At 35.9% G+C, this 13,557-nt stretch overlaps 1 protein-coding gene and 1 long non-coding RNA gene across 8 annotated transcripts in view; one reads left to right on the forward strand and one right to left on the reverse strand.

Annotated features, from left to right (window-relative positions):
- The first annotated feature begins 1,239 nt into the window (after positions 1-1,239).
- Positions 1,240-13,557, forward strand: part of LOC6506841 — a 68,696-nt gene continuing 56,378 nt past the window's right edge. For 3 of the 7 annotated variants that reach the window (XM_044716599.1, XM_044716600.1, XR_006507532.1), the window contains exons 1-2: positions 1,364-2,402; positions 3,795-3,796. The gene's annotated coding sequence lies outside the window, so the exon portion shown is untranslated. Of the gene's footprint in view, positions 2,403-3,794; positions 3,797-13,557 lie in introns of all 7 variants that reach the window. The other 4 variants (XR_006507533.1, XR_006507534.1, XM_001965224.4 and 1 more) reach the window with 3 other exon arrangements.
- LOC26513659 lies at positions 8,183-9,187 on the reverse strand. Its single transcript, XR_001408450.3, has 2 exons — positions 8,555-9,187; positions 8,183-8,278 (listed from the first exon to the last, which is right to left on the reverse strand). It is a non-coding gene; the product is annotated as an uncharacterized LOC26513659 (long non-coding RNA).

A 13,557-nucleotide genomic window follows, 5' to 3' on the forward strand; every position in this document is an offset into this window, starting at 1 on the left:
AAGCGTTGATTTGCTCGCCTATTTGACTCTTTTTTCCCCTCTAATATGTGTTATCTTATCGGGTGAGCTGGGAATATAGTAATAAAGAAATATTTTGATTACAAATGGCACATGAAACTAAAGAGAGTCCACGGATTCCCATCGAGTTAAATGATAACAAATGAAAGTGAAACTAACATCACACTTTGGTACTCTCTTTTTTAAAAAAATTTGCATTTGCATAAGTATGCTTATTTATTTATTTATTTTTTTATTAGATATGATGGTACACTTTACAAAACTATGATTAAAAAATGTCATTTAGTCTGAAAAATATTTATCTTTAATTACCATATATTTTCTAATTATAATGAAATAAAAAATTAAAAAATCAGTTCCATTGTTTTCTCTCTTTTTCCAAAATAAGTAATTTGACAATTGAAACACAATTTTTTGTTTAAAACTAGATTTTTTGCTTACTTTATGGAACTTCAGGAAAAGCTCAAAATAAATAAAATTTTAGCAAAGCAGATATAAACTGATATTTTTGCATTCAAGTATTTTTCAAAAATTGTATTGAATTGGCGCCACATGAAAATCTGTTCGAAAAAGGGACCTTTACAAACGTAGGGTCACAATCATCTGTCAGGTCTGTAATATTTAACAATTTGATGAATTTTTATACTCTTAATTTTAGTTTCAAATAAACATATTTTCATTATAAATAAAATATTTGTAGTAGCAATTATGGGCCTTTCATATAAATAAATACTTAAAATCTATACAAATTAAACAATAATACTAATAAAAAAAATTATAACGATAATAAAAATAATCTTTTGGAAGTTAAATTTGTTAACTTCCACTAAACTAATTGCAGATAATGAAAATTTGTAACTGAAAGATTTTTGTGTTCATATTTTGATATATAAATTGTATAATTTTTCATTCTAATAATAAAATCTTTTAATTTTTAACTCTTCTTTATCCGATTACCTTATAGAAGTATAGTGTAATCATGCTAATATCTATGACAGTGTGAAAGTGTTATTTTACCGCAGTTTTATAGTATAACCTTTCAACGGAGAGGAATATGGTATTTTCTTCAGCGGTCACACTGATTTTCTCTCTTTTGGCTCTTTTCGCTCATTTGACGCTATGTTTAGCAGTTTTCTCGCTCAATTAGTGTTGGAAAACGCGAGAGTGCCGCAATTCTCTCACTTTGTTAACTCTCTATTAGTGTTATTTTGGTAACTCTCTCAGTGTTGTTGTGCTAACTCTCTTCTTTTTGTTCACTCTCTTTTCGAAATTTGGACCCGTCGTACGGAAAACGCGGACGTCTGCGAGTCGGGAATTGAATAGAGTCGGGAAGTTATTGAAGATATTTTGTGTTTTAGCGGCGTTTTTTTGGGGAAAATCGGAATTCGGAAAATCGGAAAACAAATGCGCGCCGAAAATTGTGCGACCAATTGACGAGATCGCGTACCACAGTGTGTGTTTTAGCTTTCCAAATCGGAGCTTCGAACGGTGAGTGCTACGGGCGGGAGGTATATTTTTGAAAATTGAAGTGCAAAAGCGGCGGCGGCCAAGAAGGCAAGGTGCAAAAGCCATTAATAAAAAAATAAGAAAAAAAAAAGAAAAATAGAATCGTGGAATAAATGAGCGAAAGGAGGAGAGCGTTTACAACAAAATACACACCGACGGACGACACGTAAAAATAAGGAGACGCCGCCGCGCAGTGAAAAAAAAAGGAATTTTTTTTGTGTACTACAAAGCGGCGCTGGTCTGGTTCCCTCCTCCTTGTTGTTGTTGTTGTCGTGCATGTTGCCTTTGTTTATGCTAGTTTGAGTGAGTGTGTTGTTACTGTTGTTGTTGTTGTTGTTAGCTTTACTAGCCGTTCTGTGATTGTGATTGGAAAACAGAAACGAAAAATGAAAAAAAATAGAAGAAAATAGAAAAGAAAGCAGGAAAACAGAGTAGGAGAAAAAGAAACGAAAGTAAAAAAAACAACGAGAGTGCTGAAGGAAAATTGCTAAAAAGTGAAAAGTTTAATTTACTAAACAAGCGGGAGTAGCCCCCCCTCCACCCAACACCCCCACACTTCCTCACCCACACAATCACACGAATAGGACAGCGGCTGGCGGCGGCTTGAGTGTGTGTGTGTGTGTGTGTCTCTCTATTTTTTGCAATTTCTGCTGCACACGCTCATTCGTGTTGGATTATTGGATTATACCGCCATAACGGCACACGCACCAAACAACAACAACAAAAGTGATGGCGGCGTTAAAACAACAACAAAAACGATAAAGGAGAGCAGACGACGTTGGATTAATCATTAATGTCCTTCGAGATAAGGAAAGTGACACAAGCGAAGAGGAAGCAGCATCGTCCAGGATCCTAATAAGAAGAAGAATTAGACAAAGGTGAGTTTTCCAACAAAAGTTTTAATTTTCAAAAAATTATATTTGAAAAATTTTGAAAAAAAGTATATTTTTATGACAGGAAGAGAGTATCTGGCCTTTAAAATCTGGCCTATTCTTCAACCATTCTAGATTCCATACTATGATTCTTAAAAACTTTAAAGATTTTTGAGTTTTGAAAAAAAGTGTTTTTTGAAATTAAATTTTAGAAAATTTGAGAAAAAAATTCAAACCAGAAGAGGGTTTTTTGACTTTGAAAGTCAATTCTTATTCTTCAATCCAAATAAATTCACATTCTTCTGGCAATAAAATCTCAAATTCTTCAAATACTAAAATATGTATGAAAAAAGTTTTGAAAAAAAGGAAAATTTTTTTGGAAAATTAAATTTAGAAAAATTCAAAAACAAATCATTTTAGAAGAGGGTTTCTTTACTTTAAATTTAATCTCAATTCAAACAAAAGAATTTCACATTCTTTTTGAAATAGTATCTCAAATTCTTCAAATATTTAAAGATTGCGAGTTTTGAAAAAAAGTGTGGTTTTTAAAAATTAAATTTAAAAACAAATTTAACAAAAAAGTCAATTTATATGGAGGTTAGAGGAGTTAGAATCTGATTCTTCCTGATAAAGTATCTCAAATTCTTTAAGTATTTAAAGATTTCATGACACTCTCCGGAAAATGGTTTAATTTCCTAATGGAATGTCCCGCTTCCCCATCTCATAATTGCAATTACAACACTTTAATCCGAATATCCGAACAATTCCTTTGCTCGACTTGCTCAGACATTGGCATTTTCCAATGAAAATTTATTCTAATGACGCTTTCTGCGATCCTAATCTGCTGCACATAAATTTCTGTGGCAACTTTGGGTGATTTATTGCCTGTCGATTGTCGTAGTCGCTGTAGTCGCTTTTTGGCCAGTCTTAGTCCCAGTCCCAGAGTGCCTGGCAGACCAGAGACCCTGTCTTTCAGAGACCGGAGTGGACAGCAACTGGACTGGAGTGGACAGACTGGTGCCAGCTAATGTACGCGTCTCCCAGATGCCGCGGATTAGATAAAAATTCTCAATTTATGCGTTGCGCCAGTTGCCAATTGCAGTCCTCCCTCTCCTCCTTTCCAAGTTATAAAAAAAAAGATAAAAAAAGAAAACTTGTCGCGCCTACTAACATCTTCCTTGCGGCCATCGGATGCCTTCATTTCTGGGATGCCTCAGTCAGGCAGTCTATCATTTGAAATCATGTCTCGGCGATAAGAAATTATAGTGGCCCCGGTCATAATTTACGTGATTTGCCTGTCTAATGTCCTGCCGTATGAGGCAAGGACATAGTTGGGCCATAAAAGTAGAACAAGAATTTATATTTGGGGGCTGGGATTAAATGGAAGTTATCTTAAAGATGTTTTATTTATTCGTAAATTGCTTAAATATCTCTTGCTTAATATTGCTTAAATATTATACATATATCACTAGTAGTAGTAGCTAGTAGCTATCTTATAGTCCATCTCCAAGGACGCTCTTGAGTTAGAAAAGCCAATTATTATTATTGTATAATTAATGTATTAATTCTTGTATTAAAATTATTATATTAAAGCCAGAGACCTCAAATAATGATAATAATGATTATGTCTCGCTTAAGACCTGTACTCGCAATTGCTAAATTCTTTATAAATTTCGTGTAATTTAAATTACCCGCAAATTTCTTAATAATCAAATGTATTAATTTTTTATTTTTTTGATCAGAAAATAATTATTATTCTTTGAAAATATAAAAATCAAGCAATAATAATTATAATTATTTTTTTTTGTTTCAAAAATATGTATAATTTGTATCTATTCATTAAATATTTTAAATATTTGATTGCATAACTCCTTAGAGTCTAAATCTTAATTAGTACAGGTACAAATTAAAACCGTGATTTGTCATTAAAATCCATTAAAACCAATATAAATAAAATAAAACTGAATAAACTTTTTATTTTTTTTGCTTAGAAAATATAATATGATTATTCTTGATTCTTATTTTTTTTGCTCAGAAAATAATAATTATTTTATAATTTTTAAAATGAAAATTATAGGATAAATAGTAGTTATAAAGAGTATAGCAGTTTATAAGAATAGGAAGATTTAATATGAATTTTTAAAGAAAGATAATTTACAAGGATAAATATTATATATTATATACAGTTAAAAGGAGCATAGAAGTTATAAGGATAAATATAAAATATATAGGTATAAGGAGTATAGGAGTTGTTCGAATAAATAAAATATATATAGCTATAATAGTTATGAGCTATAAGTTATAAATTATAAGCTTCCAGTTTCCAGTCCATATATTTCTTTTTTAAATTTTAATGCACTCCTGTTTGTTTAACAAACCCAGAGATTACTTATCAACCCTAAACTCTACAAGCTAGACCCATAAGCTAGACCCCTTAAGCTAGAAGCTAAAAGGGTATTCCCATAATTCTTCCCTAGTCCCTGGCCAGTTCTCTCCCCAAAGAATTCCACTCCTCTAGGTACTAGGTACTGGAAAGCATTCTAGAAAATCCGTTCCGTTTTGACATTTATTGTTTTTAATAGTCTGGAGAGCTCTAAGGAACATTTTATGACACATCCTCGGGCGATAAAAATCTTTACTGCTCCGGGGGTACATGCATATAGGGTTTATAGAGAGAGAGTCAAAAGGTAAATAGAAAGAAAGAAAAGAATGAACAAAAAAAAAATTGTATTAAAAAGAGGGCCTTTTGGAATTAGCCGAGACGAGCCGAGCCAGGGCCACCTCATAAAGTGAAAAGTGTCATAAAAATTAGTCAAGAAATCACGCTGCCCACTCCAGAATTTATATTTCTTTTTTTTTTTTGCTTTTTTCGGATGGACTTTGGTTCGGTTCCTTTTGGTTATTTGGTTGTTTGTTCTGACACATTTGTATGCTAATGAGGGAGGGGAGTGGAGTGGAGTGGGTTGGGTTGGGTTGGGGTTAGGTGCTTCCGGCTGATCCGACTCCTCGTCCGACTGGAATCTATCAGACTTTTGACGAGGGTCTTGGGTAGGATAATGCATGCAGCTCAGGTCTTGCATATCGAAGTGCCGGCTGATAAAGGATTTTTGAAAGTATGTAGTTTAAGCCATAAATTGAATTATAGTTCTCAGAAGATAAGAGCTTCCAAGGGGATTAGGGGGAGAGCTTGGAGTTAAGTAATTTTTATTTCATTTTTTGGAAGAACTTGAAGAGAAATCCACTTTAACCCTCCACTCCCCATTTTTTTTTTTTTTTGATTTTTTATATTTCCTATTACCTATAGGGAGTCCTCCCCTTTTAGTTCCGTTATCTATAAATAACACTTTGCTTGCCTTTCTTATCAACTTCCGCCGCTTAAAGTGCAGCTATAGCCCCGTCTCTTTCCATTTCTCTCCCCGCTCTCCCGCAGGCAAGTGCGTGTGAGGTTGTGTTTGTAACAAAGATATCAAAAAAAAAGGAGAGGGAGAAAAAAAGAGAGGGAGTGAGGGACAACCTTGAACCTTGAACCTTAAGACAGGCACGACTCATTTCCGTTGCGGGTCGAACAAAGAGCGATAGAGATAGCTAGAGAGGTCAGGCCACAAATCTAAAATCCACAAATGCCACAAAAAGTCAATAAATGTGCGCCTCTGCCGGGAAATTATCGCCAGCTCGTTAGCAGCGGAAAGGATATAGGACACATGTGGGTGGAAGGAGAGGTAGAAGGAGAAAAAAAAGGACAATCAAACAAAAGACGCACAAAGTGAAAGAGAATTGGGAAAGAAAAACAAAAGAAGGAGAGGCCTAGCTAGAAGAAGAGAGTGTAAATGAGAAAGAAAGAAAGTTCCGCAATTTCATTCAGCAAACCACCTCCCGCTGTCTCTCCCCCTCCCTTCTACTTGCTGAGAAGGCTTTTTTTGGATAATTTTTTTTCTTTTATTTTTTTTTGTCTTTTTTTTTTGCTTTTTTCCCAGCAATTATGCGCTGGTCAAACAAAAGTCATTAAATTGCGGAAATCGGGTCACCAAACCAGCCAACAGCAAACCGAAACTAAAAGAGGGGCGGGGTGGAGGGAGAAGAGAAAAGACAAGGCCAAGAAACAAGAGAGAAAAAAAAGAAAGAAAAAATAAAGAACTAAATTGTGAATTTATTTACATTTAATTGCATTCTAAATTACAAAAACAAAAGCCCTCTCCAGCATTGTCTCTGGAATTATATTTTAATGTGTGTCCTCCGTTTAGGACCCCCCCTCCCTGTCTTCCAGAGCCCTCTCCCCCTCCCTCTCTCTTCTGAGAGTGTCGAGATAATGATGATGATATGACTCATTAACCTCAACGCATGACCCAAGCAAATTAGAGCCACCAGAAGAAGCCCCTCATTCCACTCTAAAGAAAGACAATTTCTTAACACTGATGAGCCAGTAAGAGAGTTGGGGGGTAATGCCATTTTAAAGTGGGAAAAAATTAAAAAAAAAAAAATAAATAAATGATAATCTTTAGTTTGTAATAATTATAAAGACTATAAAGTCTTAGAGGAAGAAAGTGTAGGGTATTCAAGAAAATTAAAAAAAACAAAGAATCTTGAGAATAAGAGGTACTTCTAAGTACTCTCTTCTAACTATCTTTTCTTGTAGAGTGTTAGCTTTTTAGAAGCCCATATGAGTCTTCTAGAAGAAAGTGTAAACTTTTTAGGAAATAAAGAAAATAAAAATAGAATCCTTAGAACTAAAGGTACTCTGGTACTCCTATCTCCCTTACTTCTTAGGTACTGCCAGGTACTCCCATCTCTTCTAACTCTCTTTTATTCTAGAAATAGTCTTCTTGTAGCCTTTTAGACTCTTTTTATTCTTTTTAAAAGCCCATGTGAGTTCTTCTAGAAGAAAGTATAAGTTTTTTAAGAAAATTAATGGAAAAGAAATGGAATCTTGAGAACTAGAGCTACTTCCAGATGCTCCCATCTCTCATTACTCTCTTTTTTTTAGAAGTTATCCTTTTAGAAGCTCACATGAGTCTTTTAGAAGAAAGGGTTAGGTTTTTAAAAAATTAAAAAAGCGAAAAAAGGCCGTAGAATCTGGAGAACTAGAGGTACTGCCAGTTTCTTCCAGTTACATCCATTTTTTCTGGCTCTCATTTTCTTCCAGAACTACTCTCCTTGTAGCCAAGTGTAATCTTTTTGGAAAATTAAACTTTTTAGAAAATTAAAAAAAGAAGGAAATATAATCTTCTGCTCTGAGAAACAGAGCTACTTTAAGGTACTCCCATCTCTACGACTTCTTAGGTACTTTGAGGCACTATCTCCTAACTCCCCAGTCGGACCTGGTGCACGCTTTCTTGCTGAAAGCGTGCAGCATTGACGTGCGCCGCGCACTCCCAACATAGGAAACGCATCATTCCAAATTACATTAGCGTGGCCGGGAAATTCAGCACGTGCATCAAAACTTGCGCGTCTCGCGACGAGAAAAAGATGCACTCAGGATGCACACCGTACGCAGCCTTGCCCGAGAAAAAGTGACCGAAAGGCGACAAGGGAAATTTTTATTCAAGAAAAAATTTTTTTTGCTTTTGCTTTTTTTTTTGCTTTTATTCGTTTTTATTTTATTAAATTAAAATTAAATATAAGTTACACTGTTAATTAATACACTGCTAAAATTAAAACTAAAAATTAAAACTAAAAATTGAAACTACAAATTAAAACTAAAAATTAAAAATAAAAGTAAACAATATTTAAACATTCTGCTTAATTTAAATTGTCAAGTAATGGCGGGGAATTTTCTTTGTTTTTTTTGGATTTTTCCTTATAATTTTTATTTTTGGCTCTCCTTATTCCATCCCGGATGGCCCTAATGAAGTCGTCGTAGGTGGAAAAATCACTCCTTGTTGATTCTGTGAAATAAAAAGAAACGTGAATTAAATTATAATGAAAAAACAGAAACAAAAAAATACCTACCAAATATAGCATGGCACATATGTGCATAACTGATTTTGCTGATATACATACTAACATACATACATAAACATCAAAACAATGCGATAAAAACAATGCGACAATTTCTTCTTTATTCTAGTAATTCTACCCACTAATTATAATTAGTATTATTAGTAGCTAGAATGTTACAAATATATGTGTTATAAGTTTAGTTAAATAAGATGAATACTTACATTTCTTTTGTTAAAATGCAATTCAACACGTTCAATTCAACTAAATGCACTAGAATAAATAGGGTGGGGGAGTTGCCATACTTTAAAGCTACTATCGATTCCCGCACTTAGAAAAATATCGCCCACCCGATGGCAACCCTTTCACCCATTTTTTATATTATATTTTTTTGTTTTCTGTATTTACACAATTCACTATTAAGAAATGTATTTATTTTTAAGATTTACATTATTATTCAATTTTTTTTTTTTTGCTTGAGGTGTGTAACTTTTGTTTTTACTCCTTTATTTTTTATTTTAATAATAAAATTAAACTATTTTAGTTCAATTTAAAATTTTTTGTTTTTATTTTGTATTTAAACAATTTGTTTAAATTGACACTTCTATAACTTAAAAGTATTCAATGAATAATATAAAATATAATATTAATAATTTGGCATGAATAAATTTTTTCTAAGTTAAATGTCCCACGCAAAAATTTTTCTAAGTCCCAAACGAGATGAAAATTTTCTAAGTCCCCTTTTTTTCAGAGCAATTGCTTTGAAAAGGGAAAAAATTTCCTTGATGTCTGCATGCAAGCGGAAAACGGTGCAAACGGTCCCTTTTCCTATGGAACTTGCATAGTCTTGTAGTCTAGTGTAATCTCTTTAGAAGCCCATGTGAGTCTTGTAGAATGAATATTTCAGCTGGAAGTGTCTTTAGAGGCCGTGTCCTATTGCCGCCAAGAACCAGCTTGTTGGCTTGTTGACTTTGGCTGAGTCATCATCGCGGTTCGGTTCGTCGGCTTGATGTTAGAAGTTCTCCATTCGCAGAGAGCCCCCTCTTCGAAGCCCCCACCCCGCCATGAATTAAACAGAAAAAAAAAGGAAAAAATAAAAACCAGCACTTAGCTGACATATTTTCCTTTGTGAAACTTAATGGTCTAGATAAAGTTCGGTTGGCTGAACTGCTCTGCCTCTGCGGTTTGTCGCTTAAAGTTTTCCAAAAGCGACTATCCGGCATGCTTGGCATTTAAATGAGCTGGAAAGCGTAGAGTTTTCTGAGCAGAAGACTCACAACTGACACGGATGATGATTCAATTGGCTTTGTTTTTTTTGCATTTTGCAATTTAAACTTCGAAGACCACACCTTGAACATGTTTCCATTTTGGAATTGGATTTCGGTTTCTGCAATCCGAGGAGTCTCCAATTCCCACGTTTTATATTGCCACCAGTACTTGCCACATCTACATATATGTATGTGTATATTTTTTAATGCTTCCTTTTGCAATTAGTTTGGAATTTCGTCGAGTGAGAGGTCAAGGGATTTAATTGCATCTTAAACGGTTGCTTCTCTTGACTTTAATCTTCAACGCCACAGCTGCAACTGCAACTACAGAGTCTCAAGTCTTTCTATTTATGTTTTTCCCCCCCTCACATCCATGGATGTCTTGTGTTTGTTGTTGATTTGTTTATTTGTTCATTTGTTTACTTGGCAAACATAAACTGTTGGTGGCAAAAAAAAAAATAAAGAAGACTTTTAGGCCAAGAAGGTAGGTTAATTTTAATAACTTATGTGAGGGAGTTGTCTTTAAAGATTATAGTTTCAGAGATTATTTAATATTTGTATTAGGAGGAAAACTATCTCCTCAAAAATAAACATTTAAGAACTGCTTGCCACTCCACAAATATGTTTACTTTCGAGCTGCAATTCAAACCTTTGTGGAGGTTGATTTTCTTTCAGTTTCTTGGAGTTTCTTGGTAGTTTCTGTTTAAAAACAACTCCATTGTTTACTCGTATTTCTCTCCACTGGCCTTAGCCTGGATTTGTGTGTGGATTTGAAATCATTTGTGTTTACGTGTCTTTGTTTACTTGAACTCTGTAGCACCCCCCCTAGAACTACTCCCTTTAAGGTCTCCTGGCCTGAATTTTCTACCAAATTATAATCTGCATTTATTGCCGCTGCAGTAATTTTCTTTATATTTCTGGCCATATATTTTTTTATTTTGTATAATGCGCTTTAATTACTGCGGCTTCAGAGGATGACTGAGAGTGGCAGAGGGCCTGGGGCAAGGACTCTGTAGCTCTGTAGCGCATTAACTGAAAAATGTGAAAAGTAAATCGTGTTAAAAGGAACTTATCATTTGCATTATCCTGCGTCCTCCTCCTTCTCCCCAGGCAGTTATTATTATTTAATTGCTGGCATTTTTTAATTATTGAACAGCCATGAAACTGAACAGAAATTCCAAACAAAAAAAAAATAAAATAAAATTATTAAAAGTTCCAACCGGCGGCAAGAAATGTAATTTCCGAATGAACTCCTTCCTCGTTCCAAAAATGGAAAATTACATGCCAGAAACATAAGACAAACTAAAAGTTGCTGCCACAAAAAAAGTGAATTAAACGCCTTTGACATAGAAAATGCAATTTTCACAGTGAAAAAAGGGGTTATCTAACTGAAATAAAAGTGAAAATGCATAAGGGGGGAAGGCTCATGCCTTTTAGAGAAGAAAAGAATAAAAAATGGTATTACGAGAGAAGAGCAGTTTTATTTTAGTTTATCGCACGAATTGAGTTTGAAAATGCGTAGCCTGGCAAAGTGCCACATAGAAACAGGAACAGAAGGGGGGTGGAGTGGCATGTGGCAAGTGGCAAGTGGTAGGGAGGGAGGGAGAGAGAGAGAGAAAATGGGAAATGCCCTAAGATAGATGCATCAATTGGAAAGGCAGAAGAAATGGCACAGAAATCGACGAGGATGTCGAGAACGTTGACAAGCGTAAAAGACACCCAGGCGAAAAAGGACGAAGGAGAGAGACAGAAGGATGTCCTTGTGTATGTATGTGTGTAGATATGCGTGTGTGGAAATCCTTTAAAAAGGCAATTTTGGTGGCACTTAAATGCAGACTCCCAACCGTCGAAGGAAAATCAGTGAAGGGAAGCAGAGTGGTGCCAGGACACGCGACTGCCTGACAGGCAGCCTCCTTAGAGTGCTAGTTAGAGATGGCACAACTCAAGGATACCTAAAAAAATTATATAACAGATAAAATAGACATTTTTAACTACGAATTTCAGTAAACAATATTAAATATTTTTTAAAAATAAATAATAAATATTAAGGCCAACTGCGCATCACTACCGCCCATCTACCGCCTTTCTAGTTGCCGAGTTGCGAGTGGCAGGAATAGAACGGAACGTGGCGCCGCCGAGGCATGTGGCATGTGGTGGGGCCTGGTGTGGGTCCTGTGGCAAGTGTGCCATAACTCCACCCCCCTGTGCCAGTACCTCCCCCCCTCTCTGCAGTGATGACACAGGAAGACAGGACTTCTACACTGTAAAATTCGATTTTTATACGAATTTTTGGAGGAATCTCTAAAAAGGATATTACAAAAAATAGGATATTCTTAGAGATATTTTAGAAATATTAAAAATTTAATCAACATCCTGGCTAAATGGATAATAGTGCTTCAGTGTATCCTTGTAAGAGTGCCATCATATAATCCTTGAGCCAGGACTGTCGAAGGATTCGACTTTAATTAGTAACAGATCTGCTCCTGCAACAGGATATCGAATCAAAGATTTATATAACTTGGTAACACTGTAACAGGCGTAGTATCCTGGCACTCCCCCCTGCCACTCTGATCCTGCCACACATCCTGCCAAGCGCAACGCATAAAATTGTGTCACAATAATTTTGCCACGCCTGCCTAAGGACGAGGAATGCAACTGCCAGGATGTGCCAATGTCGCAAGGATGCTGGCGACAGAGAAAGGGAGAGTGTAAGAGGGAGGGGGAGAGGCAGTCATTGCATAGTTGCAATTAACACAGTCCTCGGTTGAAACTAAAACAGTTACTTAGTCCAAAGACAACTTCCTCTGTCGATTCTGGTTCTGATTCTGATTCTGAGGCATGTCCTTGTATGCGTGAGTGAGTGAGTATCTGCTGGTTGCTAGTATGTCCTGTATATGTGTGTGTCCTGTGTGCGAAAAGGCTTCCCCATTGTGCACTCAAGTGTGCGCAACACTCAAACACAAAGGCCGCATACAAAATTTCACACGAATTCTCCTCCAGGACCTCCCTCAGCCAGCCAATGTCTGCCAGGATAATCGATGTAGCAACAATGAAGTGCCAAAAAGGAGCAGCAGAAACAGCAGAAAAAAAAGGAGGCATGTAAAACTGAAACTGAGCAACAAAATCAACGCCATGTCCTGACAATACAAAGGACATTTGCTGCAATGGAAATGAGTAGAGAAAAAAAAATTAAACCAAATTGCGACGCTCTCAGTTCGGTTTCATTCCCTACTTTTTTTTCTTTTCAACCCGATGAGTGCAGTACAGTGAGGCTTGGCTTTAGGGAAGTGGCAGGAGTGGAAGGATATACAAAGGATAGGGCTAGGAAAGGATAGGATATACAAAGAAAGGACAAAGGATATAGATTAGTCTAAGGGAAGTGAAAGAGAAATAGTCCTACAGGAGGTATAATATCATTCTATAATTTATTCTTAGAAATATTTTAGATAATATATAATTATTTTTTATAGTCCTTACAGTCCTTTGAATATTAGTCTCCCAAATATCTCACAGCCTTAAGGATATAATTTACTTTAATGGCACTCTGATGCCTCCATTTAACCCCAAAACCCCTAATCAAGTTCCCATTTTAGACAAAGGACTCTTGTATCGATGGTTGGGAGGGAAGTCCTTTAACAATCGGTTTGAAGTTTCTGTTTTCCGGGCCATAAATCGATTGAATTTTAAATATGTTATGTGTGGGCATGTGTTCCCATTTCCTATCCTTGCCACCCAGCTACCAGCCACCCCATCACTTGTCATCGCCGATTTTAAAGGAATTGAGGTGGCCTCCCCCCCTTCTAGAACTCCGCGCTAGCCAAACTCCACTGTATCTGCCCCTTAACATTGTACAATTTGCCCAATAACATGACACGGGGCATGAAAATCAGCCAAGCCAAGCCAAGCCGGGCCAACTAAGGGTGCCATAACCCCCTCCAAAAGGACACCCCCTGCGCGTG

This window comes from Drosophila ananassae, chromosome 3R (assembly GCF_017639315.1).
Source record: "Drosophila ananassae strain 14024-0371.13 chromosome 3R, ASM1763931v2, whole genome shotgun sequence".
NCBI classification, from domain to species: domain Eukaryota; kingdom Metazoa; phylum Arthropoda; class Insecta; order Diptera; family Drosophilidae; genus Drosophila; species Drosophila ananassae.